This window comes from Pelophylax lessonae (genome assembly GCF_965119305.1).
Source record: "Pelophylax lessonae genome assembly, chromosome: 12".
Classification (NCBI taxonomy): domain Eukaryota; kingdom Metazoa; phylum Chordata; class Amphibia; order Anura; family Ranidae; genus Pelophylax; species Pelophylax lessonae.
In genome coordinates, this window is record NC_138779.1 from 165,737,842 (window position 1) to 165,763,510 (window position 25,669).

The window sequence follows — 25,669 nt, forward strand, 5'->3', positions numbered from 1 at the left end:
TCGTAAGCATTTAAGGGGGGTCTGCTATTAAACCACTTGCCGACAAACGACATACAGATACTTTGCTAGACTTCAAGTGGTTATATCTTTATGATGCATGCAGCTGCAGGCATCGCCCCGGTTTTGTTTTTTAGAGCTTCTGGAGGGGCTAAAAAGCATTGGGGAAAGCCTAAGGCCGGTCATTCCTGTGCTGCTGACAAGTCCTCTTCAGCATGAAGGGGCACCCTCACCCAGTTCAGGGGTGGGGGGATGTCTGTGCTTCTTCCAGGAACCCTGGACTTCCTTCATTCAGGACAATTGGGTTTGCAAGCAGATTTGTTCCGGGTACAAGATTGAATTCTAGTCCCGGCCAGGGGACCGGTTTTTACAGTCAAATATTCACCTCACAGTCTCCAGAACGTTTGAAGGATCTGCGGGAGGCTGTGCAAGATCTCAAGGGGTGATTGTGCCGGTTCCTCAGCAGGAACGCTCCCAAGGTTTCTATTCAAACCTGTTTACTGTGCCCAGAAAGGAGGACAAGGTGCGTCCAATTCTGGACCTCAAGGCTCTGCACTGCTTTGTGCGGGTGCAGAAGTTTCAAATGGAGTCCATTCAGTCAGTGGTAGCATCATTGAATCAGGGGGATTTTCTGGCCTCCATCGATCTTAAAGATGCGTATCTCGACATCCCCATTTTTTTATGGGACACCAGCCATTCCTCTGCTTTGCGGTGGCAGAGGAGCACCTTCAATTTGTGGCATTACCCTTTGGTCTCGCCTCGGCTTCCCGAGTATTTACCAAGGTCCTGGCCCCTGTGCTGGCCTTGTTATGTTGGTGAGGTATCTCAATTGTGGGATATCTGGATGCTCTCCTGTTGCGAGAGGTCTCCTAATCAGATCTGTTGGGCAACATCTCTATCACGATTCAGACCCTTCAAGAATTCGGGTGGATGATCAATTTAAAAAAATCTGCTCTGATGCTGTCAGTATGGGTCACTTATCTGGGGCTGACCCTCGACTCTGCTTTGGCGACAAACTCCAGAAGCTGCAAAAAGCAGTCAGGTTGCTGATGGAGACCGATTAGTCCTCCCTGCGGGCTTGCATGAGGGCCCTGTGTCTGATGTTTTTAACCTTCAAAGCAGTCCCGTTTTCTCAGTCTCACTCGAGACCTTTGCCAAAGGAGATTCTGGTGAAATGGAACAGAGATCCTCGTTCCTTGGACCAGAGGATTCGCTTGAGCCATCTTACAGAGTCGGCTCTTTCTTGGTGGCTCCGGTCACCTGCCCTATGCCATGGCAAGTCCTTCCTGCCGGTGTTTTGGACGGTGGTCACCATGGACGCCAGCCTGTCAAGCTGGGGTGGAGTGCTAGGGAGGCTCTGTGCCTAGGGGACTTGGGCGACGGAAAAGTCTTCCTTGCCAATCAATATTCTGGAGCTGAGAGCGATCAAGCTCTGCCTGCTTCACTGGACGAGTCGGCTACATGGCTCTCCGGTTTGGATACAGTCGGACAATGCCATGGCCGTGGCTTACATCAGTCATCAAGGGGGCACCAAGAGTGTCCTGGCGGCCAAGGAGGGGTCCCTTCATCTGGAGGTGTTTCATCTCCTGTTTGCCCGGTGGGGAACTCCGGAGGTGGATCTGTTTGCGTCTCACCTCAACAGGAAAGTTCAGCGGTTTGTGGACAGGTCTCGGCACTCAGTCATGTGAAACATGTCTACCATCCATTTTGCTGTACCTTGCATCCTTGTTCAATAAAGCCTTTCATCGTGAGCTATTGCCTGGTGTACGGCCATTTGTCTTGTACTCCAATGTCCATTGACAGACGCAACACCCGCCCCTCTGCATTGGGAATGTTTGTTTTTTTTTGTCTTCACTGCTTGCAACTAAACTGATGTGCTGGGCCATGTCTGGAGGGACAGACCTGTTGGCGTGTATATGCTAAAACTTTGTACTAATGTACTGCCTAGACTACTCCTGCAGGTGGCAGCATAACCCACACAGCTCATGAAGATGAGGCTGTGTCTGCCAATGGACATCAGAGAAAGATTTTACGGTAAGATCTTACAAAAATCATATTTTTTCGGTCTTGTAATCAGGGAGGCCTAGGTCTCCCCAATCTGGTTTGGTACTACCAGGCGGCCCAATTAGCTCAACATTCGGAGGTATACAGGAAATCGGGCATACTGGACTGATAAACCTGGAAAGGCATTCGGTGCCTCGCCATATGTTAGACTACTTGCTATGGTACCACCCCAAGGATAGACCCCCAGTTATAGTCTCTACCCTCTCTCATTCCTTCTTGTTATGGGACTCTCTGAAGAACCACTCCAGGCTGGTTTCCGCTTTGAAATCTCTAGCCTATATCTTCTGAAATCCCTTGTTTCCTCCTGGACTAAATATCCAATCCTTCAAATGGTTGGATAAAGGGCTCTATAGAATCGGCCACTTCCTCTTCCCATCCAGCCCAATATCGGAATCTTACTGTATAAAAAAGCTTGACATGCCTAAGAAAAATATAGATTCACTCAAATATCTCACTTTCTGCACACACTCTGCAACCCTATTTCCCAAACTACCAGTATCTAGCTCTCCATATGAATGGTGTGGCCAGGATGATGAACTGAGAGGAGGGATCTCAGTCATTTACAACTCTCTTTCAGCGGACCAATTCAAAACTCAGTATATGTTAGCATAGGAAGCTGATTTATCTTTCAATTGGTCTCCGGAAGAATGGCACAGAGTGGTTACTAGAGCTACTAGGGGTATGTTGAATGTGAAGTAAGCCAAAGCAAATCTAAAAGTCCTGATGCGCTGGTACCTTGTTCCAGCCAGACTGGCAAAAATGTGTTCTTCCTCTAATCCAGTCTGCTTCAGAGGTTGCGAGCTTCTGGGGATATGCTCCATACATGGTGGAGTTGCCCCAAGTTGAGAGGCCTGTGGAGCAAAACCTTCCACATGATACGTAAGGTTACAGGCATTCCCGTCACTATGTCTCCACAAATAGCTCTACTTAACGCCCCGATTGGCCCAGCTCCCAAACACACTCAAAGGCTAATTCAGTTCATGTTGACGGGCGTTAAATTAACCATTACTAGCTCATGGAAAAAACCCTGTGTCCTTCCTTGGGGCCAAGAGAAAGATATCCTGGCTCAGGAATCGATGGTAAGCAAACTGGAGAACTCCTCAGAGAAATTTGAAGTGATTTGGGAACCTTGGACTACCTTTATAAACATCCAAACCTCGGCTTGAGTGCCTGCTCCCTTCCCCCATGCAAACTCCTTGTCCAATCTGGTCTCTGTTCTAGTTCAATTCCAGCTTTGGTGATATTTACTCTAAGTTTATTCTCTTCTTCCACCCCCACTTCCTTCACGTCTTCCCCTTCTTCTTCCCCCTTACTTTCCATCTCTCCAGTTCTCATGCCACAACAATCCGTCATTATGAACCATACTTGGGGTGGGAAGGGAAGTCTCTCCCTCTTTCCGCCCTCTTCTTTCCTCACGTATAAATGGAAGATGATGACATTGTTGTTATTGACAAACGTTATATGGGGTTAGTTCTTTATCCTAGTTTATTTTGCCAACTCACGCTGTTTAACAATAACCTATCTTGAAGAGTAAAAAAGAAAAAGGGGGAAGAGATCTGACACGAATTATATGTCTGGTTGCCTCCATCCCTAAATGTGTATTATGGAAAAGGGGGGAATGTGGGACTTTGAATGAGTTTTGCAACCAGGCATATCTGTTTCCAAATGAGTATCATATAGAGCCCCTACACAAGGAAGGGAACCCATCAAGAGCTGACATAAATGTACAGATTAAAGAACCATATTTATTAATCCCATATGTAATAATTACAAAAAGGGGATAATGCACTCATTTCATGTACAATAAAATCCATAAAATTAGTAGGTTACATCTGACAACAATTGCTCTATAGATACAGAATCTGGAAACATGAGATACTTGAAAACGGCTGAGTAAATATAGGCTCTACGCGTTTCGTGGACCTCCGTCCACTCATCAGGAGCTTGAAGAAAAACAATATCTAAAATACATAAAAAATCCCAATTATACCAAAAACGTTAAGGAAAAAAGAAAAAATGGGGGAAGGAGGGGAAAAAAAGGGGGAATACATTTGTGTGGAATGGGCACTACCTGAGATGGTGTCACATATCCAGAAGTATTCCAATTGGGAAAAATGAAAAACGAAGGCTGATCCGAGAAATGCCCCGGGTCAGGCATTATGAGTGCATTATCCCCTTTTTGTAATTATTACATATGTGATTAATAAATATGGTTCTTTAATCTGTACATTTATGTCAGCTCTTGATGGGTTCCCTTCCTTGTGTAGGGGCTCTATATGATACTCATTTGGAAACAGATATGCCTGGTTGCAAAACTCATTCAAAGTCCCACATTCCCCCCTTTTCCATAATATCTTGAAGAGTAATTGGAAAACTGATCTTCACATTCTGGACGCATTATGTTCCCTTTAGAGGCGTCTAGGGGTGATTGTTCCTCAATTGTACTGAACCACCTCTCTTCGAGAATGTTGTTTCTACCATGCAGGGCTGGCCCCAAGACATTGTGCTGCCTGGGTCCAAGAATAAAATGCTGCCCACCAAAAGGCCCCCACATCCATTATTTTTATATCATGATATTTGCCCACACAAACATGGCTTGCACTAAACACAGAAGTGGGAACCTAGATTAAGGGCCAATTCATACCAGGATCACATGGGAACACATGCTTTCCCGTGCGGAGCATTTTGACAGTCCGTTCATTTGAATGGGCTGTATAAAGTAACAGACTGTGAAAAAAGTCTCACTACTTTTAAAAACGCACTGCACCAAACCGCAAAGTACTGTGGTACCAATGCGATTTTGTGGCTTTAAACACACTGCATTTGCAATCTGCGTTTGGAGTGCCATTAACAATACATTGGCACCCATATGCAGCAGATTGCAGGGATAGTGTGTTCACCTGCTGTGTGGGAAATGCACACACAGCACACCTTAGCCGCAATGACCTTGTGCTGGTGTGAACTGGCCCTCACTTAACCAGGTATAATAAGGAGCCTCCCAGACCCCCACTTATGACATAAGCATGACATTTACAATCTTTAGAATTTACAATCAGTTATACAGCCCAGCTATCTCAAAAGCCATATGCAGTCTCCCCCCCTGGGAAGGAGGAGAGGACAGGGTGTCCAGACCAGGACTCACCTGTGACCTGCAGACAGTCCGGCTGGGGTGCACTCTACGGCGGAGCCTCCAGAGTAGTACCTTCCATATGTGTCCTCTTACACACACCTTTTCACCTTAGTGCTTGGTGTGGTAGGCAGCAGGTAACGGCTTTAAAAAAAAATAAATAAATAAAATCCACTTGTTGCTGCCTCAGAACTGCGCATATGCAGTTGTGGAGCCAGCGGAATCGTGAACTGTTGTGGTTGGCATCAGATTGGGCAGTGGGTCTTGTGAATAAAAGCCATGGTGTCACTGCACAGGTATGCACCCAGGCCTGCCCTGGTGCCTGATCCAAGGCCGAGCTCAGCAGTGCACCAATCAGCTGCCTCCAAATGGCAACAAGTAGATTTTTCTCCTCTCTGTGGACAGTTAGCAACACAGCCACTGATTGAGCGGCTTTTTATCAACATGTCTGTTCAACAGAAGTCCATTGTTAGATTGACTTCCGTTGAGCGGCAGTTGGGGACACATGGAACACACACAGTATGGCATACAGTATACACACACACAGTATACACATACACCCACAGTATGTATGTGTGTGTGTGTATATATATATATATATATACACAATGCCTTGCCTTGCCACATTTCAGGCTTCAAACATAAAGATATAAAACTGTAATTTCTCTTACGTCCTCTGACAGTCGCCGCCTCCTCGAAGTCCTCACTGTTGGGTATTGTCTTCCTATCCGTAGGAATAGCTAGGCATATAGACTTAGTCCAAAGACAAAGGGCATTAACATATACACACCCATGGGGGCTGTCCCATCTGGTCAATACCCCCCCTGCATCACCACTCCCAACTCAGTTTTAATTTGCCTAGCGTCAGGAATAGTCAGGCTTCCCTTGTGCTGGGGCTTCAGTCTCAGCCTTCCTAATCTTTTATTTGATTTTCTTTGAAAATGTCAATTTTTCTCTTACTTTACTAGCTGTTTATTTTGTCAGCTCTAGTGTTAGTCTTCTCTTCGGATGAAGATGGATCATGCGGTGCTGGGATTCGGACTGGCCGCCCTGGTTCTCCAGAGCACAAGGGTCAGATGGACCCCCAGCCCGCCATCGAGCGTTCAGCTATGGTTCGCCCTGGCATTACGATCGACCCATCCCTGTTCGCTGCAGGGATGCAGCCGTGAGGTGGCTACCTCACAGGACTCGTCTGCGGTGCTGCAGCGTCATGTCCCTGGCTCACGGCACTCCGTCAGATGAGGACAGAGGTTTTCCGTGCATAGAGGCTCCCCACGCCATCTGGTACAGGTAAGTACTTTTCTGTGTGGGGCTTCTGTTTGGGGTGACAGTCTGTGTTGCTGTATGTTCCCCGTGTCTGTGCCTGTGTGATTCCCTGTGCGATCCCTGCGGGGTTTGTTTGTGCAGACCTGTATGTTGCCTTGGTGGTCCCCTGTCCCTGTGTCACTTTAGGTGCACGTTGGGGGTGCAGACGTTTTGTGCTTGTGCGGCGACCGCAGCGGTGCATTTTCGCGCGGTCCGCCATCTTTATTGTGGGCACACATGTATAGCTCCTCTGGGGCGATCATGCTTGTCATTTTGGCGCCATCCGCCGCCATTTTGTGGGCGGTGGAACGATCGGTTCGGCCGCATGTCGGCGGCCATTTTGGCGTAGCCTCCAATGCATCCCTATGGGGCAGCCATTTTCCCTGGGGTCTGGCTTATAGTCCAGCCCTCTCCAGCAGCACTTCCTTTTCCATCAGCAGCAAGGACACTGGTAGCAACGCTCTGCGGGCTCTGCAGGTTATCTCTCTCAATCTCCCTCTGTATATTGCTTCTGGCTCAGTTTCTTTTCTCCTTTGGGGGTCTTTCATAGCTGTGACAGTAGCGGTGGGCTGCACACTCTGCAGCGCTATTTAAGGGGACAGTACACTGTTTTTTGCACTGTAGTTTGTTTTTTGATAACTTGAGCCATGGATTCTCAGGAAAGCAAGTTTCCTCCAGCTTTAGTGGGGGGCCCCAGTTCTCCTGTGGCCCCGCTGCTACCTGATCTGGCTGCTGTAGTTGCGACTTTGGTGGCAAATATGGAAATGCTGATGTCTGAACGGGCTGCGAGAAAGAGGCCCAGGTTGTCTCTCTCTTCTGATTCAGATGGGGATATGGCTGCTGCTGCTGCGAGCGTGCCCTTTTCAGGGTCCCGCTCATCCTTAGACCCCCCGGGGTCTGAGGGGGAGGCTGAAATGGAGGGTGTTGATACATCCTCCCCAGGGTCCCCTGAAGAACGGGCGACCATGGATGAGTTAATTGTTTCTGTTAAGGAAACCTTACCTTTAGAGGATGAGCCCTGTCCTCCGGGCGTTGTGTCCTCGTTTGGGATGCACAGGACCCGCAAGTCTGCACAGGTTTTTCCCTGCCCAGCTGAATTTCATTACACTGTTAATGAAATGTGGCGCACGTTAAAACGTCCATTCCTGGTACCTAGTCGGTTCAAATTGCTTTATCCTTTTGCGCCGGCTACGGAATCGCGATGGTGTGTGCCTCCACAGGTAGATCACACTGTGGCCGTGCTGAACAAGGCTACCTTGGTTCCTACTGAGGATATCCCGGTTTTCCGGGATCCCACGGACCGGCGGTTGGAGTCTCTAGCCCGCCATTCCTATACGGTGGAGGGTTCGTTGATCAAACCCGTTTTCGCGTCCGTTCTGGTGGCTCAGGCGGTGGCTGATTGGACTAAGATGCTTGGAAGCAATCTCGTGTCTGATGACGTGCCGCCTGCCCGACTGGAAATGGTGGATCAGATCCGCCAAGGAGTCATGCATTTGTGTGATGCAGCCTTAAATGAGGCCCCCTTGGTGGCTCGCCTCTCGAGTGTCGCGGTACTTAACCGGCGACTGATATGGCTGAAGAGCTGGTCGGCCGACCAGTCCTCATGGAAAACAGTTGCTGATTTTCCCTATGCTGGCTCTCGCCTTTTTGGCAAGGCGTTGGATGCCCTGGTGAAAGAAAGGCGTCAAGGGGGGCAAGAGCACCTTGCTGCCCCAGAACCCGAAGAACAAGTCCTTTCATGGCAAGCGGGGTTCTGCGCCTAGATCCAATCAGGGGTCCTTTCGTACCTTTCGGAACCAATCCACGGGGATTTCATTCCAATCTGTTCGCGGTGCCCAGGAAGGGGGGCACAGTGCGTCCTATTACCTATATGGGAATGATTCTGGACTCTGCTCAGGCAAAGGTGTTCTTGCCGGAGGACAAGTTCTGGACTTTGCGTGACGAGCTCGGGTCCCTCAGGGACAACCCGTCCTCGTCACTCAGGACCTGTATGCGGGGCCTGGGGCTGATGGTTTCGGCCTTCGAGGCGATACCCTTTGCACAGTTCCACACGCGGACTCTCCAGACAAAGATCCTGGCCAGGTGGGACAGACTTCCTCGGTCCTTGGATCTGGATGTCTCCTTGAGTCGCCAGACCAGATTGGCTCTTCTATGGTGGATCCAGTCCCCGTCGGTGGCGGAAGGCAAGTCCTTCCGTCCGTTGGTGTGGACAGTGTTTACCACGGACGACAGCCTGTCGGGCTGGGGTGGAGTCCTGGGCAACCTGTCTGCCCAGGGCACTTGGTCGGAGGAGGAGTCCTCCCTCCCGATAAATGTGCTGGAACTACGAGCGATAAAACTCTGTCTCTTCCAGTGGTCGGACCGTCTCCAGGGCCTGCCTATTCACGTACAGACGGACATTGCTAACGCGGTGGCTTACATCAACCACCAGGGGGGCACCAGGAGTGCTCGAGCGGTCCGGGAGGTGACCGACATTCTGTCTTGGGCCGAGACTCATGTCTCGGCGATCTCGGCAGTTCACATTCCGGGTGTGGAAAATTGGCAAGCCGACTATCTGAGCCGCCAGACCCTGGACCAGGGGGAATGGTCCCTACACCCGGAAGTCTTTCAGATGCTGTGTGCGAGGTGGGGATCCCCAGACGTGGATCTGTTCGCATCCCGGCTAAAACGAAAGGTGGAAAGGTTCGTGGCAAGAACGCGCGATCCGTTGGCGGACGCCTCGGATGCGTTGGTGGCCCCTTGGCATCAGTATCGTCTGATGTACGCCTTTCCTCCGATTCAGTTACTATCCCGGTTCCTTCGCAGATTGGTCTCGGAACCGCACATGGTGATTCTGGTGGCGCCGGACTGGCCTCGCCGGTCCTGGTACGTCGACGTTGTTCACCTGGCAGTGGCGCCTCCGTGGCGTCTGCCTCTGCGGGAAGATCTCCTGTCTCAAGGTCCGATCTTCCATCCTGCTTTACAGACGCTGGCTTTAACGGCCTGGCTGTTGAGACCCAGGTCTTGAAGGACAAGGCTCTCTCCCCTGAGGTTATCCCTACTCTAATCAAGGCTAGGAAATCCTCTTGGTAAGATCTATTACCGTACCTGGAAAGCCTATTTCACCTGGTGTGAGTCCAGGGGGTTCTCCCCTCGTTCTTACTCTGTGTCAGGAATTTTGGCTTTCCTCCAGTCTGGAGTGGATCAGCGCCTGGCGCTGGCCACGGTAAAGGGCCAGGTGTCTGCACTGGCTGTTCTTTTCCAACGCCCTGTGGCGTCTCATTCCTTGGTGCGCACCTTCATTCAAGGTGTGCGACATCTGGGTCCTCCCAGGAAGGAGCCTTTACCTCCATGGGACTTGAACTTGGTTCTGTCCGCGTTGCAGCGTGCCCCCTTTGAAAACATCAGGGAGATATCGTTGCCTCTGCTGTCGAAAAAGGTTGCTTTTCTAGTGGCAATCACTTCGGCTCGCAGGGTGTCGGAGCTGGCGGCGTTGTCTTTGCCGCTCCCCTTACTTGATCATTCACAAGGATAAGGTGGTTTTGAGACCACCCCCATCCTTCCTTCCCAAGGTGATCTCTGAATTTCACCTTAATGAGGACATTGTCCTGCCTTTGCTTTGTACGAAGCCAAAACATCCAAAGGAGATTGCGTTGCATTCCTTGGACGTTATCAGGGCGATCAGGGTTTACCTGTCGTCTACGGAATCCTTTTGGCCGCAAAGTTCTCAGTGCGGCAGTGCCATGATGGACCCTTGAATTTTCTCTGGGTCCCTGGCTGTTGGCATTTGCTTTCCTGGGCTGTTGCTCTTGTTGAGCATTGTTGTTTTCGGTTGCCCAGTTGGTTCTCTTATGGTGCATGTAAGATTCCTTTCTCTGATGTGGGTACTGCGTTGCCATTTCTACGGTTGCGTCTCCCACCCCTCATGTCTATACTGCTTTGGGACATCCCAACAGTGAGGACTTAGAGGAGGCGGCGACTGTCGGAGGACGTAAGAGAAAACTGAATTTTTGTAAAATCTTACCTGTAAAATTCCTTTCTCTGAGTCCTCCGACAATCGCCGCCCCCGCCCCTCTTTTGGGGTTCTTGTTACCTACTGCTATGCTACCAAACTGAGTTGGGAGTGGTGATGCAGGGGGGGTATTGACCAGATGGGACAGCCCCCATGGGTGTGTATATGTTAATGCCTTTTGTCTTTGGACTAAGTCTATATGCCTAGCTATTCCTACGGATAGGAAGACAATACCCAACAGTGAGGACTTAGAGGAGGCGGCGACTGTCGGAGGACTCAGAGAAAGGAATTTTACAGGTAAGATTTTACAAAAATTCCGTTTTTTTGTGAAGAATCAACAACAAGTGGGACACAATCATGAAGTGGAACGAAATGTATTGGATATTTCAAACTTTAACAAATAAAAAACTGAAAAACTGGGCGTGCAAAATTATTCAGCCCCTTTACTTTCAGTGCAGCAAACTCTCTCCAGAAGTTCAGTGAGGATCTCTGAATGATCCAATGTTGACTTAAATGACTAATGATGATAAATAGAATCCACCTGTGTGTAATCAAGTCTCCGTATAAATGCACCTGCACTGTGATAGTCTGAGGTCCGTTTAAAGCGCAGAGAGCATCATGAAGAACAAGGAACACACCAGGCAGGTCCGAGATACTGTTGTGGAGAAGTTTAAAGCTGGATTTGGATACAAAAAGATTTCCTAAGCTTTAAACATCCCAAGGAGCACTGTGCAAGTGATAACATTGAAATGGAAGGAGTATCAGACCACTGCAAATCTACGAAGACCTGGCCGTCCCTCTAAACTTTCAACTCATACAAGGAGAAGACTGATCAGAGATGCAGCCAAGAGGCCCATGATCACCCTGGATGAACTGCAGAGATCTACAGCTGAGGTGGTCCGTAGGACAACAATCAGTCGTATACTGCACAAATCTGGCCTTTATGGAACAGTGGCAAAAGAAAGCAATTTCTTAAAGATATCCATACAAATGTTGTTTAAAGTTTGCCACAAGCCACCTGGGAGACACACCAAACATGTGGAAGAAGGTGCTCTGGTCAGATGAAACCAAAATCAAACTTTTTGGCAACAATGCAAAACGTTATGTTTGGCGTAAAAGCAACACCGCTCATCACCCTGAACACACCATCCCCACTGTCAAACATGGTGGTGGCAGCATCATGGTTTGGGCCTGCTTTTCTTCAGCAGGGACAGGGAAGATGGTTAAAATTGATAGATGGATGGAGCCAAATACAGGACCATTCTGGAAGAAAACCTGATGGAGTCCGCAAAAGACCTGAGACTGGGACGGAGATTTGTCTTCCAACAAGACAATGATCCAAAACATAAAGAAAAATCTACAATGGAATGGTTCACAAATAAACATATCCAGGTGTTAGAATGGCCAAGTCAAAGTCCAGGCCTGAATCAAATTGAGAATCTGTGGAAAGAACTGAAAACTGCGGTTCACAAACGCTCTCCATCCAACCTCACTGAGCTCGAGCTGTTTTGCAAGGAGGAATGGGCAAAAATTTCAGTCTCTCGATGTGCAAAACTGATAGAGACATACCCCAAGCGACTTACAGCTGTAATCGCAGCAAAAGGTGGCGCTACAAAGTATTAACTTAAGGGGGCTGAATAATTTTGCACGCCCAATTTTTCAGTTTATTTGTTAAAAAAGTTTGAAATATCCAATAAATTTCGATCCACTTCATGATTGTGTCCCATTTGTTGTTGATTCTTCACAAAAATTTAGTTTTATATCTTTGTCTGAAGCCTGAAATGTGGCAAAAGGTCGCAAAGTTCAAGGGGGCCGAATATATAAATATGTGTATATATATATATATATATATATACACACCAGCACTTTCCCCCTAAATATTAGCCTGATTGCTGCTGCTCCAATTTCCTGGCATGCTGGCACTTGTAGTGCTCCAGCAACTCACAGACATTGGATGTTGTAATGCAGAAGAGAAGGAGGTGGGCAGGTAATGAGCAGGGAGGTGTAGCAGAGATTGGGGGAGAAGTTTAGAGCATATCCTCCCTCCAGAAGCAGTGCACTGATCCTCACACAGAAAATCCATCTAACAGCCTCAGGGACAGGAGGAGCCCTGCTAGAGAAAACACAGCTTCTCCCCTCCTCAGCAGGGTAAGCACTGACAAAAATACATTTAGTTTATCTTCCCCAGCTCACCTTCTATAAGGCTGCAGACTGTGTACACTCCTCTACACTCTTCTCCAGCTATCAGCATCTCCTGCTCTGATGTCAAGCAAGGCGTGCTGTGGAAGAGGGTGTGTACACTGCTCCCATTGGCTGAGGAGCCAGTGGAGAGGCGGAGCAGCTATAGCCTCTGGATATTTTCAGTGAAACAGTGTCGGTAACTGGCATTTCAGGGATGGGGACAGATATAACAAAAGCACAGCCTCTGCCGTCCCTCTTAAAGTGCCACCTGGGTCTAATGGACCCTGCGGGACCCATTGTGTGGCTGGCCCTACTACCATGCTTATGATCTACTATGAATGTCATTTTGTTTGCTTTGTTTCTTATCTGTGGTCAAATTCTGGACACGTCTTATTACTATACATCTATTCATACGTGTTGTTATGTTAAATTACTCTTGTGAAAATTAGTTCAATAAAAACCTATTGAAAGAAATTGTGCTACTTCCTTTGAAGTAGCACAATTCCAAAGTAGCAGGTCAGCGCGATTTCAGGTGCTTCTTGAAAGACATCTGTGCAGCTTCATTAATAGATGCCTATTGAAGTCGCACCGAAATAGGCAAGAGTAGTGAAGGAACTACTTTTGAAAATCGGTGCGGTGGCACAAAGTCAAATGTGAACGAGGGCTTAGTGCCTTATATGCATTAAATTGGCCTCAGAACCTGTGTAATTAATATGTGTTTGGTTCTAAAGGGATGAGGTGGCAACCCTACCCGGGGTAGGGTGAAACATGTTGGAGACATGGTCTGGAGGAATCTAGCTGCTTTTAGTTGCTCACCACTCAGGCCGGGTGAGGTGTGCGGCGGCCGGGCTACCTCTTTCTATTTTTGGAGCATGCTTTGGGTCTGGATGGAACTTTACTCAGCCTGCACCCTCACTGGTAGTGGCATCCAACCCATCGGACCTAAAATAATTATACAGTAATTGGCTGTCATGTGGCTAGAATGGCCTTGTAGCTTAATTGTGGACATGCTGACATATCAGCATAGTTATATACAGGCAATTTTACATAGAATGCAAGACATATAAAATATATGACTTCGGGGGGCGCAAGCGCGAGGTCGCGGAAGATGGCCGCTTAGCTTCTGTGCTCCGTGCCACCGGACACTCACCTTCCGATGCATAAAGCACTGCTCCGTTCCAGCGACGACTCCTCGGCTTGCTAACACCACCGGGCACACAGGAGTATGCGCCGAGCGCCCAAATATAATCAGAAGAAGCGGTCCCAGATGAAGACAGCTCCGGCTGGGAGGGGCAAGATGGCGCCCGAACCTCCGGAGCCTGATGACTCCACACGGCTCTCCTCTTCTTCCCTGGCAGACGGCCTGCAGCAATTCCCGTGGACCTGGTAAGCCCAGCTCTCCTGGACTCTGATGCCATGCTAATTAAATTCAGGGCTATTGTCAGGGATGAAATAGCCACAGCTTCCCGCAAGCTTTCCTCAGACCTCATGCAGGGCCTCAAAGAGCTTGGGGGCCGCACTTATCAATTGGAACACAGCATGGACTTGACCACCACAGTTTTGGAGGGACATGAGGATGAGGTGGACAGGCTTACTGGGGAACTTAATATACTCCGTGATAAGCTGGAGGATGCTGAGAATAGGGCCCGCAGGGATAATCTCCGTATACGGGGATTCCCGGAGACTGTCACTGATCTTCAGGGCACAGCCACTGCTTTTTTTCAAGAACTGGCTCCTGACATTCCCTTGGAACGCCTGGAATTTTATAGGATTCACAGATCCCTAGCTCCTAAACCAACGGATGGCCCCCCTCGAGATGTCATTATCAAATTTCACTACTACCGCACTAAGGAAAGACTCATGCAAGCAGCCAGGGAGCACTCTGGCCTCTCCTTTCAGAACTATTCACTTCAACTGTTTGCAGATCTTTCCCCGGCCACCATAGCCCGACGGAGATCGCTGAAACCCTATTTGCAAATCTTGCAGACCCACAAAATCAAATATCGCTGGGGTTTCCCCTTCAAGATCTCATTCACAGTTCAGGGCCGCCAATTTCATGCTACTTCCCTGGCAGACCTGAGCAGCCACTTACAGGAATTGAATTTGGATCTCCCCTCCTCTCAGACGGCCCTTACGTCCTCATCTTCAGCTTCCAGGGCAAGACCATCTACATCATCCTCCCCCCTCCAAGCCGCAATCCCAAGGATCCCACCATGGTTCCCAGGCCCTCCGTTCTCTCCAGGCTCAACGTTTCCATGATGTCCGTATCAAGTGATCTCCGCCGGACTCCATTTTTGGGTTCTTTTTTGCCCTTTTTCTCTTGTCTTCCAGGTGCACCCCACAGTTGGATGACTTTGCAGGGGTCCCTGCAATATACCATTGGGTCGGATGCACCCTCTGTAACACCCTCCTGGTTGTGAGGGGATGAGGGCTGACGTCCTGCCTCCAGTTGCTCATTTGTTTTTTTTGTTTTTTACTGTTCCACTTCTATTTTTATGATGCCGTCATTTTGCACTAACTGGTTGGGACTCCCAATTGTTCTTGTTGTTGTGTCTCGATTGCCTTATTGCTATACTCTGATACTGTGAAACCATTTTTACGGTTATTTTTGCACTTTTCCTGTGCCTTATACTGTTTGCATGCTATTTCCTCTTTTTTGATCCCACCGTGCAGTCGTCGCTGCAGTGCTATTTTTTCTACAAGTTTTTGCGGCACCTGGGGGCTGGGTGCTTTTGTGCTCCCCCCCCCCCCCCCGGTGCCTGCTTTTATTTTTCTATATTGGTCGGAAGGGTCTGGTGGACCACCGCCCCCCTCTTGCATCGGTTCTTGTCCAGGATCATGGTCCTGGCCAACCCCCGATGCATTTGTGGTCCTTCGGGCCCACACCTAGATGCATTTATGCGTTACCATTTCTGTGATTTTACTGTTTTTTTATGTCTTTCTGTCCTTTTTTGTCTCTGTCTCCCTTTTTCTTGGCTCTTCTCCTTTCCTCTTTGTTTTGTCTCCTTTTCTTTTTCCTTCCCAGGTCCTGTGGGGCTGGCGTCTCGGGGTAAGTTACTCTTTTTTGTATTTCCTTTTTAACCACTTAAGCCCCGGAAGATTTTACCCCCTTCCTGACCAGGGCCTATTTTGCGATTCTGCACTGCGTGACTTTAACGGACAATTGCGTGGTCGTGCAATGCTGTACCTAAACAAATTTGACGTTCTTTTTTTCCCAGAAACAGAGCTTTCTTTTGGTGGTATTTGATCACCTGTGCGATTTTTTGATCATGCGCTATAAACAAAAAAAGACCGTCAATTTTGCAAAAATAACGATATTTTTCACATTTTTTTTTATATGAAGTTCCCCCCAAAAAAATGTAAAAATCAAAATGTTTTAACATTTTTGGCCAATTTGTTTTATGTTACATATGTTTGGTAAAAAAAATCGTAAAAAGCATATTTTGATTGGTTTGCGCAAAAGTTATCGCGTCTACTAACAAAGGGAAAGATTTTTTGTCATTTTTGTTGTTTTTTTTTTAACGAGTAATGGCTGCGATCTGCGTTAAGTGTGTCCTAGGGGCGTGTTTCTAACTGTGATTGGCTGTGGCTACTAGTGTAAGAACAGAGATCAACGGTCCTACATAGTAGAACCGTCTGATCTCCATTCTTACACAGGGGAGACTGACAGGCGGCTGTGTTTACATTAGCATTACATTGGGTCCGCCGGGCACACGCGTGGGGAGGGTCCGTGACCGCGCCTCCGGCGGCACGCGCTCGCTCCCTAGAGCCTCACAGGCTAGCGACGTAGCCCTACGTCGCTTTGCCTGTGAGGGGCTGACTGCCGCCGTAAATAGTCGTGTGGCGGTCGGCAAGCGGTTAAATGACGCTTAATTGGTTGTCCTTGAATGTACAAGGTCTGAACTCTCCCCAAAAGAGGGTTAAAGTCTTTCGGTTTTTACGTCAAAAGCAAATAGATATAGCATGTCTCAAAGAAACCCATTTTTCTTCCTCCTCGCACCCCAAATATTTTGATGCTCAATATCAGCAAGTGTTTCTAGCAAACGGCCCAACTAAGCAGCGGGGGATACTGAAGCTGTTCCTTTTCATCGTGATAAGCAAATAGCGGACCCCGACGGTAGATACCTCTTGCTTCAGGGCCTCCTTCAGGACACTGAAGTGACCATTATGAGCTATTATGCTCCTAATTCTAATCCAGGCCCCTTCCTGTCCCATGTCTGCTCCCTTCTCATGTCCCATGCCAAGGGCACCCTTCTCCTGGCAGGAGACTCAAATACTGTACTGAATCCTGCATTGGACAAATATCCCCCTGAGAGAGTCGCTTCCTCATCTGCTGCCAAACGGTTTGCCTCCTCCTTACAATCCTCTGACTTTGTAGACCTGTGGCGTGAACTGCATCCCAGTGGTAGGGACCATACGCATTACTCTCACCCTAACCATTCCCACTCCCGTATAGATCATGTCTTTATGTTACGGAAACATCTCCCCCTGGTTCAATCTGTCTCTATTTTGGCTGTCCCCTGGTCGGATCACGATCCCCTTTTGGTGGAATGTAAGTCCATTTTAAGCTTGCCTCATCGTTCTTCCTGGATAATGAATGACTCCCTATTATCCTTTTCGGATATACAAAATTAGCTTTTACAAGCCTCCAAGGAATATTTTGATCTCAATACGGGCTCGGTTTCATCTCCAGTGACGCTATGGGAGGCATATAAGGCAGTTTTGCAGGGCCGTGTTATTCAAATAGCTTCCAGGCGTAAACAGGAACGGCTGAAACTTCAGCAAATGTTAGAGGCTCGTCTAGACCGCCTTTCCACTACTTTTAAACAGGCTCCGACCCCTACCAACCGCAAGCTATTGGCCCATTGCCGGGCTGAGTTGGACTTGTGCCTTACTGATAAAGGCGGAAAGGACCCTGCGTTGGTCCCGCCAAATGTGGTACGCCAAGGCCAATAAACCAAATGCAATGTTGGCTGATAGGTTGCGGAACTTTACCCCTAAATTTACCCCTGTCACTTTGCGCACTCGCCATAATGTGCTCACCAGTAACCCTCTTCGGGTTCTGGAGGAATTTCGTAGTCGCCTTGCTGGACTGTATTCGGCTACGGCACAGGCTGATCCTCAAGCTGCGGTTGCTTTTTTACAACATGTTTCTCTACCCACGCTTTCAGCCTCTCATGTGTCTCTTATGGATCGTGATATCTAGGAATACAAAGTTTTAGAATGCATTAAGGACCTGAAGGTAGGTAAGAAACCTGGCCCGGATGGTTTTACTGCATTGTTCTATCGGAAATTTGCTACTGTCTTGGCTCCTCCCTTGACTGCGATGTTTAACGCTGTTAAAAACGGACAATCCCTCACCCCTGACCTCTTGACAGCTAATATAGTCATGTTGCCTAAACCGGATCGAGACCACTCTTCGTGGGCTAATTTTCACCCGATCTCCCTTATCAACATTGATATGAAACTGCTAACCAAAATACTGGCCACACGCCTGAATTATTTCCTCCCCCGCCTGATTAAGAAGGATCAAGTTGGTTTTGTGCCCCGCCGGCAGGCAGGGGATGCTATTCGGCGGATCATCCAACTGCAACATTTTGCTCTTAAACGGCGCATACCCGCTATGCTGCTGTCCCTAGACGTGACTAAGGCTTTTGATACCTTGTCTTGGCCTTATCTTATGACTCTCCTCCGCTGCTACGGTTTTGGTCCCTCGTTTTTGTCCTGGCTGTCTGCCCTCTATGATTCCCCTCAGGCCCGTATCAAATATTGTGGATTTGAGTCGCTCCCTTTTTCTATTGGCCGGGGTACAAGGCAGGGTTGCCCGTTTTCCCCCCTCCTATTTGTTCTGGCATTGGAGCCTTTTGCCGAAGCGATTCGTTCTCACCATGACACCTCGGGCATTGAAGTGGCGGGCTCCCAACATAAGATATCTTTATTTGTGGACGACATTTTGCTGTCCCTTACTTCACCAAGGATTTTGTTGCCTAACCTTTTGGTCCTTTTGGACTCCTTTGCTGTCTTTTCTGGTCTGCGTATCAATCCTGCCAAATCTAAAGCGATGTCTGTTTCTTAGCCTCCTGAGGACGTGGTGGCTCTCCAAGCGGCCTTTCCTTTTAAATGGCACCCTGCTTTACCCTACTTGGGTATTAAGCTGTCTCCCACATATGACGGTCTTTATACTGTTAATTATCCGCCCCTCTTCCGCCACTTGACGGACTTGCTTTCTTCTTGGTCTCATCTCTCCTTATCTTGGTTCGGTAGGATCATGGCCGTTCGTATGACCTATTTCCCTAAACTGCTATACTATTTTCGTGTGTTACCGGTTCCTATTCCCTCCCATATCTTACGTATTCATCAGCGTAAAATTTTGAAATTTATTTGGGGCTCTTCTAGACCCCGCATTAATAAACGCATCCTGTATGCTCGTAGGATCTCTGGAGGGTTTTCGGTCCCGAATCTATGGGCATACAACACTGCGGCATCCATAGCCCCTCTCTCTCATTTGCACGACACATTCCAAATGCCATTATGGGCCACAATAGACCTGATGGACGCCTGCCCAGTCCCTCTCTCTTCCATCCCCTGGCTCCCTCCTAAATTTCATCCGCCAGACCTACGTCCTTGCCTCCTTCACTCTCTTCGCCTCTGGGACTCCGTTAAATATTCGGCCAATTTGATTTCCCCCCCATTTGCCTCTATTGCGGCTCTTTCCTTGCCCTATGTTTGCACCTGGCCTTGAAAACCCACGTCTGTTTTCGTGGTGGACGGACCATGGCTTTGTGGATGTCCACTCGTTATTTACCCCTACAAGGATACTCCCTTTTGGGGCCCTCCGCTCCTCACATGATATACCCTTGCGGGAACACTATCCATATATGCAACTCCACAATTTCCTTCAGCAACTCATTAAACATAAACCTTTACCTTATACGCTCACGCCATTTGAAAGCCTCTGTAGGGCACGACCCCACTCACCGGGACTCATATGCCTCCTATATGCCTCTATTGTTTCTTGCGATACAACCCCTTTCACGGTCTATCATTCTAACTGGGAACTGGAATTGGGAAATAAGTTGGACAAGGAGGACTGGCAGCACATGACGGCGGCTCTCTCAAAATGTTCCCGAAATGTTTTGATTCTAGAAAATGCTTATAAGTGTTTTACATACAAATAAATCCTGCCGCTGAGGAACAGATGATCAGAGGTCCCAAGGTTAAGTGGGGTAGATGGATTTTAGCCAAAAAACCATTGAGTCATGTCAGGGTTGCAGCCGACCCATGCCCAGATCCTGACTGAGAGACAAATGACACAACAAATAGATGGGTGTACTGGCGCTCCCAAGACTGATGACAATAGGCACTTTGGAATCACAAATCTTGAATAGTCACAGTGAACAATGTCCGATTTATTTAAAATCACTAAAAAAATCAATAAAAACGGTGGGAGCCACTGTAGACAGCAAGTAGCCTCCAGCAGTGAGGCAATACCTATAGGATGGACCCAGGGATCGGGTGAGGACGCCTGTCTGGGTGTTGATGCCGTGAGGATGGAAGCCCCTAGGGGCAAGAGGAGGAAGGGGGGAGAGACTCAACCCCTGTAGCTCGATCCGGCCGCAAGGATGTTTCAGCAGCACAGCGGCGTCTTCTCCTTACTACGAGCGGCTGAGGCGGAGCTGAGGGATGACGTCACAAGCCGCTGACAGCCGACTCACGAAGATCCATGCAGCGCACCGTGCCAAGCCTCGTTCCAGAAGATCACCGATGTGGGAGGCAGCCTCACTGAACCAAGCGCACAAAACAACGGTGTGCTGCCTAACAGTGAGGAGATTAGCAGCCACAAAGAAGGGGGGGATGACATGTTTCGGGCTGTGCCCTTCATCAGATTTCCCGTGGCTATGATAAAAGGGGAATTGTACATAATACATATTTATTAAATAATTTGCATTTCTGTTATTTGTATTTTTGTATTGTTGTATTTCTGTATTTGTATTGTGTCTGTATCTTGTTTACAATCAGTGGTTTGAAGGTGGAGCCAGGGAATGGGTGGTAACGCCTCTTCCATTTCCCTCCCTTTCATTTTACTTAAATTCCCACATCGGGATCCCACATCGGGATCTTCAGGAACGAGGCTTGGCACGGTGCGCTGCATGGATCTTCGTGAGTCTGCTGTCAGCGGCTTGTGACGTCATCCCTCAGCGCCGCCTCAGCCGCTCGTAGTAAGGAGAAGACGCCGCCGTGCTGCTGAAACATCCTTGCGGCCGGATCGAGCTACGGGGGTTGAGTCTCTCCCCCCTTCCTCCTCCTTCTCCTCTTGCCCCTAGGGGCTTCCATCCTCACGGCATCAACACCCGGACAGGCGTCCTCACCCGATCCCTGGGTCCATCCTAAAGGTATTGCCTCACTGCTGGAGGCTCCTTGCTGTCTACAGTGGCTCCCACCGTTTTTATTGATTTTTTAGTGATTTTAAATCTGACATTGTTCACTGTGACTATTCAAGATTTGTGATTCCAAAGTGCCTATTGTCATCAGTCTTGGGAGCGCCAGCACACCCATCTATTTGTTGTGTTATAAGGTGTTTTACAGATGGTATTATACCCCAGCCAGGCTGGCTAAGTTTATAACTGCGTATTCTCCCTTGTGTTTTCGTGGATGCACTCAGGAGGGGACCATGGCACATATTTGGTGGACATGCCCCAAGGTGTGCAGATTATTATTTTTTTTTTTTTTAATATTTTATTGAATTATAAAAATGCAAAGTTACAAACATACAATCAGCCAAAGTTGGCAAGAGTAACAGTACAGAATTGCATATAACAAACGTCATTGGTAGCCAAGGGAACATAGGACAACTTCACTCTGTGAGGCGCATATAGTCTAATAGGGACCTGAAGTGTAAAGAAATGGGTGGTAAAAGTAGAGGTAAGAGAACGAGACACAAAAGAGGAAGCGAACCACCAGGAGATCATAGCAGTCGAGTCGGGCAGGTCCGTGTTGAGGCCCATACCCTGGGTGATCAAAACCCAGGGACGGGAGACAGGGGAGTCGTCTGGGAGGGGGAATGACGAAAAATCCACTAAATTGTGCAGAGGAGGGGGGGAGCTAGTTGACCGGGCCCGCCCAGTAACAACTAAGCTTCCAGCTCAGAACGAGGAGCGGAAGGGAGATAGGGAAGGAAAGGGAGGTGGGGGAGGAGGGAAGAATGGAGAAGGAAATGACGGAAGAAGGGTGGGAGAAGAGGAAGAGAAGAGAAAAAAAAAAGGGGGGGTGGAAAGAATGATGAGCACAAAGAACAGTGTATCCGAGGGGCCGGCGAGAATAGTAACATGGGGCCCTTACTGACAGAGTTGGGAGTATTCAGGTGTGGAGGTGTAGTGAATCCAACGCGCCCATTTTTTGTGGTGCTTGGAAGGAGCATCTCTCGCGACGGATATGAGCTCTTCCATCTCCGCAACCTTAGAGAGGCGCTGGAACCACTGCTTGACGGTAGGTACATGCGTTGTCTTCCAAAGTGCCGGGATGCATTGCCTGGCGGCGTTCACCATCAGTATTGTTAGAGATTTAGAGTAAGTCCTACTGGAAGTAGGGAAGTGGTGCAAAAGGTATTGGGCAGGAGTGAAGGCGATATCTGCTGTGGTAACTTGCGTCACAATCCTATGAACTTCCTTCCAAAAGGAGGTGAGGCGAGGGCAGGTCCAGAAGATGTGAAGTAGCGTACCAGGTTCAGTGTGGCACCTCCAGCAGATCTGTGAGGCGGAGGGGAAAAGCTTATGTAGGGGGTAGTACCAGCGGCTAATAAGTTTGTAACCACTTTCTTGAGTGGTGACATTAAGGGAACATTTGTGATTGTTGGTATGGATAAGTTCCCAGTCTTCTGGGGTGAAAGTGACTGCCAGCTCAGCTTCCTAATCCTCGCAACACTTGAGCTTCCTTTGTTCAGGCTCGTCTAGCAAAAGAGAGTGGATGGTGGATAGGAGCCTGCGGACCGGACCTTCCTGCTGGCACAGGGAGTCGAACGAAGTCATGGATGACAAGGAGGGGCATATGCGGGAAATAGACTTGAGGTACTGCTTGAGGAGCAAATATGACCAGGGAAGTAAGGGGGGCATGCCGGACTTTTCAGAGATGGAGGATATTGAGAGGGGCGTGTCGTTGCCCCAAAGATGGTGGACTCTCAGTTGGTCCTGAGCCCAGTTCGAGGTTAGATAAGTACAGTGCATGCCAGGAGGGAAATCGGGATTCAATCGGACAGGGGTCATAGGACCTGGAACCGCGGAGATAGAGCGTCGGACAGGGGTCATAGGACCTGGAACTGCGGAGATAGAGCGAGACGCGTTAACTGACCGGAAGACTTTGAGAGGGACCAATAAGGGGGTGGAGTTTAAGAGTGGTGGGGATGTGTGCGTCTTGGAGCCACGGTGATGAGTGTAGATCCAGAGAACTAAAACCCTTCTCTATAGAAACCCAATCCTTTTGAAGCGTGTGTATGTTCCAGTCCGCTATTCTAGTTAGGTGGCAGGCGGTGTAGTAGTTATGCAGGTCAGGAAGGCCAATACCTCCTCTAGATTTTGGCCTTGTGAGGATTTTGTAGGAGATGCGGGGTTGTTTGTCCCCCCACAAAAAGGCAGTGCTGATACGACAGTAAGTTTTGAAGAAGGATGGAGGGAGCAGTATAGGGACCGTTTGGAGGACATAGAGAAGGCGGGGCAGGACAATCATCTTTAGGACAGCTGCCCTGCCAAACCAGGACAGCTGAAGCTTGGACCAGGACTGGAGATCTTTCCATATCCGTGCGATGAGCTGAGGGAAGTTGCGTTCGAATAAATGTTGGAGGTTAGACGGAATTTCGATGCCCAGATAAGTGATTGAATCCGATTTCCACACGAATCGGAAATTCGCCTGGCAGCGCTCGACTTCTGATTGGGGTAGGGTAACATTCAAAGCAAAGGATTTGGAGAAATTGATCCGAAAGTTGGAAAGGGAACCATACTCTTCGAACACTTTGAGGAGTGCAGGCAGAGTCGTGATAGGATCGGAGAGAAACAACAGTAGGTCGTCCGCATAAGCGGCGATCTTGTACGTTCCGTCAGCGAAGCGAACTCCGTGGATTGTATCATTTTGTCTAATCTTGTGGAGAAGGGGCTCCAGCGCCATGATAAAGATCAAGGGTGACAAAGGGCACCCTTGTCTGGTACCATTGGAGACATGAAAGGCATTCGACAGGGTGTCGTTAACACGGACCCGTGCCTGCGGTGTAGCGTACATGGCCATAATATATCCAAGAAACCGGGGGCCTAGTCCCCAGGCGGAGAGCGTCGCCGCCATGAATTCCCACGAGACCCTGTCAAATGCCTTCTCAGCATCCAGGGAGAGCAGGAACCCCTTCTGGTTAGTGGTAGAGAGGACACGGTGCAGATTAAGCGCTTTGATGGTGTTATCCCGAGCCTCGTGACCCGGGACAAAACCAACTTGGTCTTTGTGGATTCCTTTGGGTAGAAGAGGGAGTAGCCTGTTAGCCAGAATCTTCGCGAACAGCTTGACGTCCACATTGATGAGTGAGATCAGCCTGTAGCTAGCAGGGGAGGTTGGATCCTTCCCATCTTTCGGGATCACCACAATGTGGGCCTCAAGCATCCGCGGAGACAGGGGGTTTTCCGCCGAGACAGAATTAAAGGCCGATAAAAATGGGGCGGCTAGAATGTCAGGGAAGGATTTGTAATACACAACAGATAGGCCGTCAGGGCCAGGGCTTTTGTTAGGTTGCATCTGTTTAAGAGCCAAGTCCCATTCAGGTTTGGAGATGGGGAGATCCAGCGCAGTACGGAAATCAGGGGAAGCTATTTGGGGCATGTTAGACGCAAGGAAGTCAGAAATGGCCTGAGATCTGGAGGGGTTTGAGGGGGGGTGGGAGCGTGCAGGGTCTAGATTGTATAGATTGCTGTAGAAAACTTCAAATTCTGCCGCAATGTCCCGGTTGTTGGACACCAGGGAACCAGAGGACGAGCGGAGGGAATGGACTGTGGTCTTTGCCTTCTTCTGGCGAAGAGCCGTAGCAAGGAGTCGGCCGCTCTTATTGGCCTGTTCAAAAAAAAAGTTTTTGTGATAGGAGGAAGCTACGCCTGGTCTTTCTATCTAGTTCCTCTGTGAGTTGTTCACGAGCGGAGGTGAGGGCAGTTAAAGTGTCTTGTGCAAGGGACTGTTTATTGGCAAGTTCCAAGGTGCGAATGCGCGAAGGGTGCGCAGATTATGGATCAGGATCTATGCTTTGCTCCGTAATATATATTTCAGGTCACCCTGAAGAGAGACCCGTATGAGGCGCTTCTATGTAAACCTATACCTGACTTGACCCGTAAGCAAAGTCAGTTGGCCCAGCATTTGTTTACAGCTACGAAATTGACAATTGCCGATCCTGGAAGACCCCGTTGCTTAGTTTTGAGGCGGTCAAAAACCGTATGAATGATATTCTAATTAATGAAAAATTGACAGCCATAGTCTCTGATGCCCATGATAAATTTCTTAAGGTGTGGGACCCCTGGATCTTGACTGTTGCCCCTTCCAGATTTCAGACCACTCTTCTTTCCCTTTGATACCCCCTGGACGCTCGCCCCGCAGGACCCGTTCTCTCTTCCTTTTCCCAATCCTCTCTTTAGTCTTCTATTGTTGTTTCTTTCTTTGTTTGTCTCCTTTTATCACTCCTTCTTTTCCCTCTTTCTCCTTTGTCTCTTTGTGCTGCTTTCTTCTCTGGCTCGGTACTTTAAGTCCATGCCTACGTTTGCTTAATGGACCGTTCTAGGACTTCTTCTCCTGTTTTTATTTGCACTATATGTCACTAGGGGGGACTTTTGGTCCCTGTCTAACAATTTTTTGTTGATATACTTTATTTGGTCTACAATGTCTTAAGTTTGGCTTACGCCCTGTGTTTGCATCCTGTTTTGCTGCGACCTGTTTCATGCGTTCCATTTTATTTATTTTTTTTTCATCCATACTGTACGCATACACCTTGC

At 48.6% G+C, this 25,669-nt stretch overlaps 1 protein-coding gene across 1 annotated transcript in view; it reads left to right on the forward strand.

Annotated features, from left to right (window-relative positions):
- The window catches only part of MBOAT7 (membrane bound acylglycerophosphatidylinositol O-acyltransferase MBOAT7), an 809,637-nt gene that overhangs the window by 318,539 nt on the left and 465,429 nt on the right, over nucleotides 1-25,669 (forward strand). The gene's annotated exons all lie outside the window — the stretch shown is intronic.